The following is a 15,689-nucleotide window of genomic DNA, read 5'->3' on the forward strand; positions in this document are numbered from 1 at the left end:
TATCAATGCACCCTATAGAGTCCCTATTCCCCTAAATTTCACTCTCCTAGTGCAATCCTAACTTTACCTATCACTGTTCTTATCACCCTGCTTGCGGGCAGATCAAATAATTCATAACATACAAACAGCTGAAATAGTTTATCTGTTCGAAGAATACATAAAATAATTGCCCCCAAAGCCCATAAAATAAGCCTCCACAACTCAGGTCTTTATTCTTAGGAGTTGCTAGCACTAGGGAGAGGACCTATAGGTACACAAACAGGATAATATCCTACGTTCAAAGAGTGTGACACCACCTAGATAGTAAGTTTAGCATTTGAAGGTTAAGGTGTTTAGCTGGCAGTGACTATTTGGAATCACAGGAGGCACAACGGTAGCTCAAAAAAAGAGAATTGCAGCCAGGGATCAAATCAAGATTGTTCAAAGTAGGCTGGCAATCTTGTATTCCTTTTTTTAGACTACTTCAGTTCAGACGAAACTTCAGCTTTTAAAAACATTTAATTTATTTTTAAAAGCTTCTAACTATTGCAGTTGCAAACAAAACCTGCAAGAAAAGAGATGACCTGTCTTGAAGTCTTACCCCTGTTGGAGTCTTATGACACTAATTTGCTAGAAACAAGAATTATTATTTGTACTCATTTAACATCATGAAACAGGATTTATGTGAGCAAAACCATAAAAACTTCATCTCTACGTTTCCATTAGGCTTGCTGCTTCTGACTCAGTAGGACTCTTAAGCAGCAGCAAAAATGAAAAGCTAACAGGTGCATAACAGAACATGCTTAAATACTTTGCTGAATCAGGGCTTAATAATGGATATGAATTCTTTCTGAATATCAAATCTCATGTCCCACAGCTACATAGCTTTATTTCAAAAAGCACACTAGAATACGCAATACTTCACCCTGTTCAGCTGCTAAATCTTCACCCTTTTCAGATGGACTAATTAGTTTACAGATGTACTCTTGAGGACTCTCAAGTGCTACTCTGCAGAGTACCCTGCAAAATCCAGGGCATGTCTTTTTAAGGCAATCATAGAAACTTTGCAAAGCTATTACATTTAAAATTATATTTCACAGTAAGCGGTATGATTTAAGACTCAAGTCTGCAAATCATACCCTGAAAAACTTGGTGTGCAGCATTCAGAACAGGAGCAGACAGAGATCTGCTCTAAAGGGAGAAACTCTGCAATCATGTAGATTTAAGTAGATCACATGGCGACAGTGCATGCAGCACAGGCTGTGCAAACAGCGATAGTGATGAGGTGGGGTTAACACCCCCTTCATCTCCCTGGTAAACACATACAAAATATAATTTCCCCTTTCTTCTTTTCTCCTTCAGGAGAAACCTAAAGGAGGCTCTAAACTCATGGAAAGAACCGAGGAAGAAAACTTCCATTTTGGGCTGGATTCTCCAGCTGCTGGAAATAGCTAGCATAAGTGGCTTTAAGAAAACTGAGCCAACTGAGGATCCAGTCCAAAACAAAGGCTGTGCATTTTCATTCATTTTAATAAATGCAGATATTTTGTTTACAGCTATTGCTTTCACTTCATTTCACTGTTTTTCATATTTCACCTGTCATCGCTGTATGATGTTTACATACAATCATGAAATACTCATCACTGAGCTACTACACAGAGTTTACTGTGTGTCAGTAACCTTGGCATCCAGCTTCAAATCCTGCAATGTTTAAAATCTAATCCAACTAATACTTAGGCACAAGAAAAATTCCATCTATTCACACATAGATGTCGCATAGCAGAGAAAGCTTTATTTTATTAATTCATTATTATAATTTTTCCTTATGTGTCAGTTTGTACCTTTTGTTTCTTTGCAGCTGGTATTCTATATATTTTTTTAAACTATGTCAACACTACAAAATCAAATATTTAAAACTTTAAAAAGCCTGGAATTCATCTGGCGTCCTTGTCCTCAGTCTAAGAAGGCAACAACCTGATCTTTCAATGTGCTCAGGTTCTGGAGCTTCTGTTGTGTATGACCATTAGTGTCAACAGTAGCAGACACTCATCTCTCCTGCAGAATTAGGCTTCATTGTCTCCTGCCATGGAGTTAAACCAGATTTTCATGTTTCCACATTAGCAAACCAGGAAATTTTACATACTAAGAATTATCCACTACTGCTTAACATAGAAGACTAAACTGACAGTAGTAGAAAGCTGCTGTCTGCTTTGCAGACTCTGTGAAGAGTCCCAAAAAACAGTCCCCCATATTTCTATTTCCCTGGTGTCTACTCCCATTCTCTCCTTAATCCCAGAGCTTTTTTTTTTTTTTTTTCTGATTACTGTTGCACTCCTGCAGTCTTCTTCCATAGTCTCCTTTGTTAAGAGTGAGGAAAACCTAATTTCCTTCTGTGGCAAATGAGAGATGAGACAAGAGGAGAAATTCTCTCCCTGCTCTTAGCTGCCATGCAAACATTTATTATAAACTGGTCCCAATTTAACCTTTATTAACTTTACAGAGATGACATGGTAAGTGGAATTAAAATGAATATGAATGCAAGAGTGTCTTTTCACATCATTTTAGCCCTAAAAATAGCTGAGCTACATTAGCTGAAACATTCACCAAAAAGAAATTATTCTGGTAGACACCTAGAGAATCTGAGTCCAAAGATTTAACTTTGATATGCTTACATACAAAACAGGCTCTTATAACAGGAAATAGAGGACAGCAATCTCTACTAGGGTTATTATGTTTTTATTATGTAATAAAAATATAAGAAGCTCTGTGATATTGCAGTTTCTTAAGTCTATAAGAAAACTTGGAAGGAAAACTTCTCAGAATTAAAGCAATAAGAATATATCAAAAGTTCTTACACTAGGGCAGATTCAGATCTCATTCCCTTCAGCTTACACTGTTGAAATTCCTGTCCTGTTAATGCATAACATTTAGTCTTATGAATTGGAAGGATCTTGATTCTAAAGTTCCAGTTAGGAAAAAGTATAGCTGACTGCCCACCCCCGTCCCCCCCACCCCAGGATCTGCACAGCTCTCAGGAATATCATCTTTTTCCCTGTAAGCACATAGAGGAAGCCAATCTTCTGAGTAAGAAGGCAGTGGTTTCACAGAACAGTTGGGCTCAAGAAGGAAGGAAAAACGACTCTGCATATGGGAGACTGGAGGCATATGAAAAACAACGCAATTTAAAAACCTAAGAAATTTTGCCAAAATCTGAGATAGTTCCTATAAATAAGTTCAGAACAAAATACATAATGGTACACTATGAGATAAAGATTTTACTGGCATTTATTTGGGTTGTTCCACACAAAATCATCTCTGGCACTCTACACCTGAAGTTAATATGGACTTTCCTCAAAATGCTGGATTAGACCTTTATGCCATATTCCAAATGTATGTAAGTACAGATATTTGTATACAGAATCTTTAGAAAACAATTTAAATTGGAATATGTCAAATTTATAGCAAAACAAAAATTACTGTTTTTTATTAAAACCAAACTTCAATATATTAAACAGCTCAAAGAGTCTAAAATCCAATTTAAAAGATTGATAAACTTGTAGACAACTTCATTTACTATCAAAAGAGAACAAATTTCAGGATTCTTAAAAAAAAAAAAAAAGACCAATACCTATTTTATATCCTGCATGAACAGAAGCACTTTGTCCCTGAAGATAATAAAACATGGTTAAAGATAATAAAACATGGTTATTAGAAGAACGCATTGGGATGGAAGGCATGATTGGATGTTTCTCATTGCTCTTCTTTTGTACCTCTGTTTTCACTCCTCCTTCACATATTTTCCAGTGTCTGGTTCTAGTGTCATAGCACTGCCTAAGTAAAATGGTACAGGGGCTTTAAAACAGGTGGCAGATAGACTACACCTATCTGAAAATTCAGCTACTGAAGTTGGAAGAGATGGGCTGCAGGGAACAAACTACCTGCATATGCTTTTTGGTCTTACTGCTCTTCACCTTGGCTGATAGACTGAAAACCTGATAAATGTGGGAGACACACTACATAGATTTTCATTGTAAAGTTCGGGGGAAAAAACTCAATGAGTAGGTAAATGCATATGCACTACTTTATGTAAATGAAGTAAAAACTGATGGGAAAAAAAAAGAGAAAGAACAAGTTAATTTTGAATTTAAGGCTTTTTTCCTGCTTACAAAAGAAAAACCTGTTGAGCAAGATTTAGGAGAGTTCTGACTATAGGCTGGCAATGCCAACTAAACCAGCTTTTTCTATGCTCAGCTATATCAGCTAGAGGAGGAAAAGTAGTAGATCTGGTGCTAAAGCTGTGTAAGAGCTGCTACTTATGAGGTTGAGTGGAATTCATTTGCTGTATAACCACAGACCAAGTTCAGCTGGAGGTGACAAGTGCTACTGGAGCTGGCAGCAAATTCCATAACTTTTTTATGCTTTTGGTGTACTGGAAATTGGTTTGCCCAAGAACAGGGTTGGTGTTGGTTAGGGAAAGATGACTTCTTAGTACACCATTGATGGAGCAGCACTGGTGCTTGCATCACTCCCATTAAGTGGGGAGCGCTCGATGCTCTCCTTTGCACTCTCCCAGCCACCCATGTAGTAGTGGGCTGCACCATCAACATAATAAGATCAGTAGGAACTCTGAAGAGCTGGTACAGATGGTACCTAATGCATAGCAATGGGTAAGATCGTGGTGTATCCATATCACAGGCAAGGCCTGGTAGGTGTTCAAAGTGCCTTGCTAATATCTCTACCAACGTGTACTGCACTGAATCTTATCCTAGATCACTGAGACTTGACACTGCACAGAACGGGGGGCTGAATGGAGCGGGGGCAACAGTCCTCACACTTGAGCTTACAGGGCTTTGGAAATATGATTTGCCACAGAAAGGAAAAAAGATGATATGGGAGGTGGCACACTTAGCTGAAGTACCCAAGAGCCTCTTCATTCCTGCCACCCAGATAAGAGAGGTGGGAGCAGGCCAGGAGCAGATGGGAATTCTTCAATTATACATGCTTGGAGACTTAAGTCAGAGATAGAAAACTGAGACCAACCGCACTAAAGAGCTGTATGCCTTTTTACCCCTTCTACCCCAATTGCATAACTGGGAAGGAAGGGAGCAGGCCATCTGGTACCAATGGGAAGAGGGACTGTTGTGAAGCATATCCTCAACAACTTGCTGAAAAACAGTCCCCTCCTCAGTCTGAATTGCTTTGCTTCTCACCCGCCTAATCCTAATATTCTTCCAAACCACATCCCCTTGAAAGGGCTGGTATCTAAACCGTCCTCTGGCCGGGAACAAATTAGTGACATCTCACAACGTAGTTACAGACACACTGAGTATCCAGGACTTTTCTTTTTCATTGTCTAAATCATATGTCAGAAGGTTTACACATTTTCATCACAACATAGCTTTTCAACAAGGTAAAAGAGCTTATTTTGTATTTCTTTATTTCTTTGCAAAAAATTACTAGAGAAATGTAGCTTTCGATAATGAATACTGCCTCTTACTAGTGCAAAAATTTCAGGCAATGTGTCACATGTTTCATTTCCAGACAAGAACTGGTAAAAAGAATTTAGCAAGCTTCACCATGAGTGAAAAGGTTGCCTCTCACTAGAATTGCCACTGCTAACATGAAAACAAGATCTGTAGGAATGATTATTGAGTGAAATGCCTTTCAGGTCAGAAAAAAATATCAGATATCTGGAGATACTGCAGAAATTGTTATTTCACCTAAAACCTGACAAGAATATCTTAGAAATCCCCCTGCAGAAGCATGAAATTTTGCCTTGAGGGAAAGAGATTGATTATAAAATGTTAGGAATAAAGGACTGAGCATGTTGCAAAACAATCCTTTGATAACATTCTTCCAAAATTAATTTGCTTTTAAATTACTGATACTCATTCTCAATCCTCAAGTTGCCCTATTGTCAGTCTTTATATTTATGACTTTCTTAGCAATTAAAACCCCCACAAAAAGAAAAACTGGAAGACAGTTTTCCATATTACTGTAATTTTGTCAGGAAATAATAATAAACTACTACTGAAATGTTAACTAAAAAAGGCCATTTCACTCACTGATAATGAGTCTGGTGATAGCAATTCAGAGCCTTATTTGCAAACTATGCATAGTATAGTATGCAAATTTATGCATAAAGTAGAACGTGATGTCTCAACAGATCCGAGTCCCACTTTACCTAAGTTTTAAAGAAAGACCTCTCTTTGGTTCACATTCAGCTCTTCCAGAAGTGAACCTGAAGTAACAGTGCCATCAAAAGCTTTTCAAATATTCATATTCAAATGAGCATATAGTCACAGACCTTTCACACAACAGTAATAGTTAATTAAAATGCAATGATAATTAAACAATACCAATAGCTGGGACAAGGATCCTTGTAAGAAGAATTTCTGCTATTTTTACCCCCTTCTCCTTCTAACACTGATACATTACAACCAATACAACTGTCACATGTGCACTACCTGTACAGATAAGGTGGCAGTTGAAACTATTACCTCTCATGTTGCACTTGGCCCACTTAATTACTCACACAGTTGACCCAACTCTGTCTGCCTATTTAGTCATAACAATTCAATAAAATAATTATTGATACTTACCTAAATTACATCTTAATGTCTTGAACATATATGATGAAGATAATTTCACTTCATTTGAGTAATGAAAATTCCAGAGAGTCTATATTGTACCATTATTCAGATTACTTGAGATAAATGCTAGTTAGCCTAGATGCTAAATTTTTCAGTAGACCCACTTTAAAACAATATTATTGTGAGCTAATTAACAGACCTGTAAATTCTCAGAAAAATATTCCTTTCTCCAATAAGTATGCAAGTTTGGGGAGTGCAGGAAGTGGCAAACATGGTATTTTCAGGCATAACAGAAATGCTGAACACCTGTTCTGCATAGAACATGGAGCTCTGTTTAACCTTGGAGGTACCACTGGTGGTTTTGCGACAAATGTAAAAACTCAATTTACCTCCCTCACAGAAATATTTCCTTCCTCACATTTTTATCAACCTTAGCCATGTTTAAAATTTGAGCCACCCCAATCAGCCTGGAGAGTACAAAATGCAGAGGTTTTGACTGTAAAATTCTGGGCAGTATCCATGTCTTAAAAACAGGTTATTCACAGGAATGTTCTGTAAAATAGCAGCAGGGAAAACACACGCTCAAGAAAATATGTAAGCCTTCACACACTTAGACCCTAAAGTTATGATTGAGGCCTTGGAAGCACTTGCTCATCTCCTATCTGGTGTTGAACCCAGTTTACACCAGCAGCTTTACCTTTAGGCTGCCTGGTGTTCAATATCTCTGTTCTAAGCAGGCACATCATCCTGGAAACCACGTCAGTCACAGAATCACAGAATCACAGAATCCCAAGGGTTGGAAGGGACCTAAAAAGATCATCGAGTCCAACCCCCCTGCAAGAGCAGGGTAACCTACAGTACATCACACAGGAACTTGTCCAGGCGGGCCTTGAATATCTCCAGTGTAGGAGACTCCACAACCCCCCTGGGCAACCTGTTCCAGTGCTCTGTCACTCTTACAGTAAAGTTCTTCCTGATGTTAATGTGGAACTTCCTATGTTCCAGTTTACACCCATTGCCCCTTGTCCTATCACTGGATATCACTGAAAAAAGCCTAGCTCCATCATCCTGACACCTACCCTTTACATATTTGTAAACATTGATGAGGTCACCCCTCAGTCTCCTCTTCTCCAAGCTAAAGAGACCCAGCTCCCTCAGCCTCTCCTCATAAGGGAGATGTTCCACTCCCTTAATCATCTTTGTGGCTCTGCGCTGGACTCCTTCAAGCAATTCCCTGTCCTTCTTGAACAGAGGGGCCCAGAACTGGACGCAATATTCCAGATGCGGCCTCACCAAGGCTGAGGGGGAGGAGAACCTCTCTTGACCTACTAACCACTCCCTTTCTAATGCACCCTAAGAAGCCATTTGCCTTCTTGGCCACAAGAGCACATTGCTGGCTCATGGTCATCCTCCTATCCACCAGGACCCCCAGGTCCCATTCCCCTTCACTACTTTCCAGCAGGTCAACCCCCAACCTGTACTGGTACATGGGGTTGTTCTTCCCCAGATGCAAGACTCTACACTTGCCCTTGTTAAATTTCATCAAGTTTCTCCCCGCCCAACTCTCCAGCCTGTCCAGGTCTCGCTGAATGGCAGCACAGTCCTCTGGTGTGTCAGCCACTCCTCCCAGTTTTGTGTCATCAGCAAACTTGCTGATGGTGCACTCAGTTCCCTCATCCAGGTCATTGATGAAAATATTAAACAGCACCGGTCCCAGCACCGACCCCTGAGGAACTCCACTAGTCACAGACCTCCAGCTAGATTCTGTGCCATTGACCACAACTCTCTGCCTTCTTCCTTTCAACCAGTTCTCGATCCACCTCACTACTTGATCGTCAAGCCCACACTTCTTTAGCTTATCTATGAGGATGCTGTGGGAGACAGTATCAAATGCCTTACTGAAATCAAGAAAAACTACATCTACCGCTCTACCATCATCCCTCCACCTAGTCACTTCCTCATAGAAGGCTATAAGGTTGGTCATACATGACTTCCCCCTCATAAAACCATGTTGGCTGTTCTTAATGACCCCCTCATCCTTGATATGCCTAGTGATGGAGTCAAGAATAACTTGTTCCATCACCTTTCCAGGGATGGAGGTAAGGCTGACCGGTCTATAATTACCCGGGTCCTCCTTCTTGCCCTTCTTATAGATTGGTGTGACCTTTGCCATCCGCCAATCCTCAGGCACCTCGCCCATTTCCCACGACTTACCAAAGATGATGGAAAGTGGCCTAGCAATGACCTCCGCCAGCTCCCTCAGCACCCGTGGGTGCATTCCATCCGGACCCATCGATTTACAGATGTCCAGTTTGCATAGCTGATCCCTAACCCAATCCTCATCTACCAAAGCAAACTCCTCCTTTGTCCTGACTCCTTCTGGGGCTATAGAAATCCAGGGCCCTCGGGGAGAGTCTGCAGGAGTAAAGACAGAGGCAAAGAAGGCATTCAGCACCTCTGCCTTCTTTATATCCTCTGTCTCCAGGGTACCCACTTCGTTCAGCAGTGGGCCTATATTGCCTCTTGTGTTAGTTTTATTTGCTATGTATTTGAAGAAGCCCTTTCTATTGTCTTTAACCCGACTAGCAAGATTGAGTTCCAAGGAGGCCTTAGCTGTCCTAATTGCCTCCCTACATCCTCTAACAACTGTCCTATATTCCTCCCAAGCGGCCAGCCCCTCCTTACATAATCCATAGATTCTCCTTTTCCACTTGAGTTTGCCCAGCAGCTCCTTGTTTAACCACGCCGGTCTCCTAGATCCCTTACTTGACTTCCTACTCATTGGGACGCTCCGATCCTGAGCTTGGAAGAAGCGGTCCTTGAATGCTAGCCAACTATCTTGAGCCCCTTTACCGCCTAGTACACTTTCCCATGAGACTTCCCTTAGCAGTTGACTGAAGAGGCCAAAGTTGGCCCTTCGGAAATCCAGAACTGTGGCTTTGCTAGGTATTCTATTCCTCCCACACAGGATCCTAAACTCCACCATCTCATGGTCACTGCAGCCAAGGCTGCCATTGACTGTCACCACTTCGACCAAACCCTCCTTGTTAGCGAGTACTAAATCTAGCAGCGCTGCTCTCCTAGTTGGTACGTCCACCATTTGCATTAAGAAATTATCATCAATGCACTCGAGGAACCTCCTAGACTGTGAATGACTGGCTGTGTGAGTCTTCCAGCAAATATCGGGGTAGTTAAAGTCCCCCACGACGACTAAGGCATGTAGTCGCGAGGCTACTTCCAGTTGCCTGTAGAAAGCCTCATCAACTCCTTCGTCCTGATCAGGAGGTCTGTAATAGACCCCCACAACTGTATCACCTGTGCCAGTCAGCCCCTTGATTCGTACCCACAGACATTCCACTTGCTCCTCATCCGACCCCGGACAGAACTCAATACATTCTAGTTGCTCTCTCACGTAAAGAGCAACTCCACCACCTCGCTTCGCTGACCTATCTTTCCTAAAAAGGACATAGCCATCCATGACCACATTCCAGTCATGTGAACTGTCCCACCATGTCTCTGTAATTGCCACTAGATCATAACCTTTAGCCTGCACACAGACTTCTAACTCCTCCTGTTTATTCCCCATGCTGCGTGCATTGGTGTACAGGCATTTCAGGGAGCCAGTCCTAGTACCCTTTTTCCCCTGCGGGACAGTCCTTCCAGCTGAGTCTAGAAAACTGGCATCTCTTCTTAGATACCATCAGAGCTTGATCTGGTAGTCTCAGAGCACGCTCAAGGGAAAAACACAGGAGCAACAGCATGAACTGGCAGCTGCTCTTTCTTAAAAAATTCTTGAAATCGGCAGATGCTTTCTTTCTTAAAATTCAGAAGGGGAAGAATGGCTTTATCTTTCTTCCTCATAGCACAGCCCAGCTATCAGAGTATTCATACAGAAGGCAGGAGATCAAATGTATGTGTCTTTCTCAAACCTGGGTTTGCTAAGAGCACAAGCTATGCAACAGCTGATAGGAAAGGCACTCTGGAACTGAGAAGGAATCTTTCACTTGTCCTGCTGAAACTAAATTGCTGTGAAGTTTAGTGAGTAAGCCAGAAAGGAATATTACCCTTTAGACCAGTGACAGCTGGCTGTGGTAAATTAATCTTGTGCTGTTCCTAGAGAGGTTCCTGGTTTATTTTGCCAAATATAAAAGCAGATAAAAAGCTAAAAATTCAGGACTTTCTGTTTCTTTCAACCAAGTATCCTAACTTGTGAGCTAGACTCATGCTACTGGTGCATACTGTAATTTGGAAGAAAACAGTGAGCCAGCTGTCCTCATCCAAAGGGATGACTTGCACATCAAGACTCAGGGAGCAGCGCAAGAAATCCAGCCTCCAAATGGTGTCTAATGCAGGGCTGCAAAAGGATGCATAACCTTCAGATGTAACTTCTGCTTTGAAGAATCTTACAGGCTTCCTTTGCTTAGCACTGCAAACCCCTTTCTTACCTGCCTTTCTCTTCCTATTAAGCTTTTTGTGCCTAATTCAACTGTAGCAATCCCACTCCCAGACACAGGAACTGTGGAGTTAAGCATGGCTTGGTGCTCACCATTTCTTCACCTAACTGCATTTTTAATGTGATCTTGGAGGCCTCACCTGGCTGTTCAGAGTCCACTCTGTGCGCTGCAAAATAAAGACACTGCCTAAATTTCAGGTGCCCAAACCATTTTCAGAACCTAGCTGCTACTAATTGGAGGCTGTTAGGTCAACTGAACTAGCTGTTTTGCTTAATACTGCTAAATGGAATTAAATATAAGGCAGCTCCTGAAAATGACAGATACAGGAACTGTTTTTTATGCATCACCGATTTGCTATGTTTAAATTCATTTCACATTCCACCATGTGGCTTTTGATCTGTAGTGCTGAAGCAAGGGCAAAAGGCAAGAGAGCTTTGCAGTTAATAAGGAACAGTTATATACTAACTTTCTCTAGGTGAAAATTAAAAGGGTACATGGAAAATACATAGGCTAGCCTGCTAAATACAGTTGGTTTGGTGAGACCAATTTTAACATATTCCTACAGATTTTGTTTCCTAAGGCAGGCACAACGAATAGCAGGGTTGAATATGGTATTGTCATCGCCTACTGCACACAGATGAGATTTCTGTTATGTGTGATTTGTCTTGCACAAACTGTGTCATTTATTTTCACGGTATATACAGAGATATTACTAGCCAGATCCCTGAAGCCCAAGAGATAAACGGAGATGGCCTCCATTTTATTCAAACCCTTTCTAAAAATAAGAGAACATTTGATTAAGGGTTGACAATTTTCTTTTCTTCCTTTGCTTGTTCTTGTAATTCATTTTGCATGGGAAGTGGGCTGTGTTTTTCTTATCCCTTCCAATTCAGCAGCCAGGCGCCTGGCTTTGCAGGCCCACTCCCGTCACCACGGCAACCAGCAGATCGCTGTGATGTGATCCCATGCGCTTTATGTCACTACATGGTGCTATTGTTCTCCAGCGACGATGGGGGAGATGTGTTTCCCTATTCTCATAAAGTAGGATTTATTATTGTTCCATTGGTCACCCTGCGTGTCATGCGTGGACAACAGCATCATATCAGGATGCATTTCACTTCACATGTAGTGACTTCAAGAATGTCTGGTTTGCACCACGAAGCCTATGTTCAGCACTAAGCAAACACTGCTCCTCAAAACATGCTAGAGAATCCAAATCAAGGCCGTAGTTCCCAAGAATCATTGGTATGACCATACTAGGTGAGATTAAAGGTTTCTCTAACTCAGTGGTTCACAGTGTCTCTGCTAGCAGTTAAAACTGCCCCAAAAAGCAAAATATATGAATAATTTGTCTTACATAATTTTTTTTCACTCTGATCTTTGCACTAATTTAAAGTGACGCAGATGGGCATTTAACTACACTACAGACTGAGCGCTGGATGTACAGCAGGCAGAAGACCTGGTTTTGTTAAATACAAATCCACCATAGATTTCAGTGGATACATAAGACTCAGCTGATCTTTAGCATTTGGAGTAAGCTAATTTACCATCCCTTTTCTAGATTGCAGCAAATCATCCCTGCACTGCAGAGCTTATTTCTTTTTGTGCGTTGCAGAGAAGGCAGAAGACTTCTTGCAAATTAACTTTGGGATGATATACTCCACAAGAATCAAAATAAGAACAGCCCCTTCAAAACTGTATTATGATGACAGGCCCAAACCTGCAGAGCAGATGGAAGAAAGGATACTTAGAATCATCTCTCTGTACTCAGCACTGGTGAGGTGGCACCTTGAATCCTGTGTTCAGTGCTGGGCCCCTCACTACCAGAAAGATTAGAATTGCTGGAGAGGGTCCAGAGAAGAGCAACAAAGCTGGTGAAGGGCCTGGAGCACAAGTCTGATGAGGAATGGCTGATGGAACTGGTGTTGTTTAGTCTGGAGAAGAGAAGGCTTGGGGGGGCCTTATCGCTCTCTACAAATACCTGAAAGGAGGCTATAGCCAGGTGGGTATTGGTGTCTTTTCCCAAATTACAAGCAACAGGACAAGAAGAAATGGCCTCAAGTTGCACCAGGGGAGGTTTAGACAGGATATCAGGAACAATTTATTCACTGAATAGGTTGGAAAGCACTGGAACAGGGAAGTGGTTGAGTCACTATCCCTGAAGGTATTTAAAAGACATGAAGATGTGGCACTTAAACACAGCACTGTACTCAGCACTGGTACACAGTTTAGTGGACTTGGCACTGCTAGGTTAAAGGTTGGACTCAATAATCTTAAAGATCTTTTCCAACCTAAATAATTCTATAGAATCAGAATGACAGAATGGTTTGGGTCAGAAAGGATCTTCAAAGAATATCTAGCCCAACCTCCCTGCCATAGGCAGGGACATCATTTATGTTGCTCAAAACCCATCAAGCTTGGCCTTGAATACTTCCAGGGATGCCATCCACAACTTCTTTGGGCAGCCCTCTTCAGCGTCCCACCACCCTCATCATAAAAAAGTTCTCCCCTATGTCCATTATGAATTTACCCTCTTTTAGTTTAAAGCCATTGCCCCTTGTACTGTCACAATGGGCCTTGGTAAAAAATCTCTCTCCTCTTTCTGATAAGGCCCCTTTATATATATTGGAAGGCTGCAATGAAACTTATTGCAGCCTTCTTTTCTCCAGGTTGAACATCCCAAATTCTCTCAGCTCTTCCTACTAGGAGAGGTGTTACAGCCATTTTTATGTTCCTCTTCTGCTCTGAGAAGTCCATGTCTTCCTTGTGCTGGTGTCCCCAAAGCTGCATGTGGTACTCTAGGTGGGGACTCACCTGTAACCTGCTAGCCACACTTTTAATGCAGCCCAGGGTACAACTGACTTCTGGGCTGCAGTGCACATTGGTGGTTCATCCACCAGTGTCACCAAGTCCTTCTCTGTAGGGCTGCTCCTAATAATTTCATTACCAAGTCTGTACTGATACTGGAGATTGCCCTGACCCAGCTGCAGGACCTTGCACTTGGCCTTGTTGAACTGCATGAGGTTCACACGTGCCCACTTCTCAAGCCTGTCAAGGTCCCTCTGGATGGCCTCCCTTCTATGCATAAAAGGGATGCTTCACTGTCCTTTACTGATCCCTAAAACGCTTGAGCAATGTGTAAGTGACCAATGAGTGCAAAGAGGGAAAAGAGGGAAAGACATTCAGTTTCTGCTAACTTTATCTAAAATTAAAGGTTCCATTATGGAAAACAACTGGGTAGCCACTGATACGCAAGAAATGCACTGTGCAGTGATTCACTGATCACTGCATTTTTTAGTATCACATTGTCAAGCCATGACAATACATTCTTAATACTAAACAGCAGCATTTCATGTAGCATAGTCTAGCTATGTCACCAATAATACAGTAACTGTCAACCAGACTGTATTAAAATAACCTGTGTAGCTACTGACTGGATCTCATAAAGAATATTAATTACCATAGACATCAAAATAGTTTGCTTACAATTTTTAAGTATCTTGTCATTAAGCAACAATATTTATAATTCTGAAGTATAAAAATAAACAAACACATCCAATAAATAAATAAACAAATGCAAAATCAGATTCCTGGCTGTGTAAGCCAGATAGTAAACTACTTTCTGCTCCCTTCCTCCCTTCATATCTGCTTTTTCTCCCTGTGAAACTTATTCCAAATCCCCATATTGTATCCAGATATAGTTCTAATATTGTGACTATTGTGACCTTTTTTTTGTTCACATTCTCTGCTTTATTTACACATTTTTTACTCTTTTGCAAATATTCTTTTATCTCGGATACAACACAAAAGCAGTAATTAGACTATCATAGTTCTGTGTTTTCTACCCATAACTGACTTCTTAGATGTTACAAATGCTCACACAAGATGGTATTTTTATAGCAATCCATAAATCACTTGCATATATAATGGCAGGCATAATCTTTTATTACCAGTGAATATAAGAAAAAAAATCCATGCATTTGAGGAAGAGTGTTCTCAGAAACTGAAATATGTAACTTGTCTGCAGCCAAAGCAAGTATTAGCTGTGAAATTTAAAGTCACGTATTGGTCTCATACAGACAGTTCTAGCATACTTATATAGCACTTTGAACTATGCGCCAAGTAAACAGGATATGGTTTCAATAATCTTCTGTATAAAGGTAAACTTGCTGTGTTTTTTTGTCTGAGGTGGTGATTATTCCCATAAACATAATGAATTTTCTTAATAATCTGAATTAACAAGGTCAAAATTACTGAGAGGACAAGTTGATACATTCTTAAGATAGTACTGCCCATACGCAGACAGATCCAGTCCCAAAATACTATGGAAGGATTCTGCATTTTTGCTACATGGTTGATATTCCAAGCGTGCATGTTGGGATATGCACTGTCAGAGTCCAGTAAGCTGACACTCTAGTACACCATTTCCCTCAGTCACAGGGAAGCCTTCATGCAAATCAGTCCACCTTGTCTGGCACCCTTTTTCCTGATGCTACTGTGACGAGTTTTACCACTAATCCTTTTCCTATACAAGGATACTCTGCTTGACAACTAACATTTAGGGGCCTCCCCCTGTCCAAATTCAAGCAGTTCTTTTACTGATACTTTGCAGATTTCTTGCGAGAAAGCTTTTTCTAAATTAACTTTGTGATAAATTCTCTTA

The 15,689-nt window shown here is 41.0% G+C and overlaps 1 protein-coding gene across 7 annotated transcripts in view; it reads right to left on the reverse strand.

Moving 5' to 3' along the window:
• The window catches only part of LOC136010239 (ankyrin repeat and sterile alpha motif domain-containing protein 1B-like), a 443,611-nt gene that overhangs the window by 414,991 nt on the left and 12,931 nt on the right, over positions 1-15,689 (reverse strand). The window lies entirely within an intron of this gene.

This window comes from Lathamus discolor, chromosome 1 (genome assembly GCF_037157495.1).
Source record: "Lathamus discolor isolate bLatDis1 chromosome 1, bLatDis1.hap1, whole genome shotgun sequence".
Taxonomy (NCBI): domain Eukaryota; kingdom Metazoa; phylum Chordata; class Aves; order Psittaciformes; family Psittacidae; genus Lathamus; species Lathamus discolor.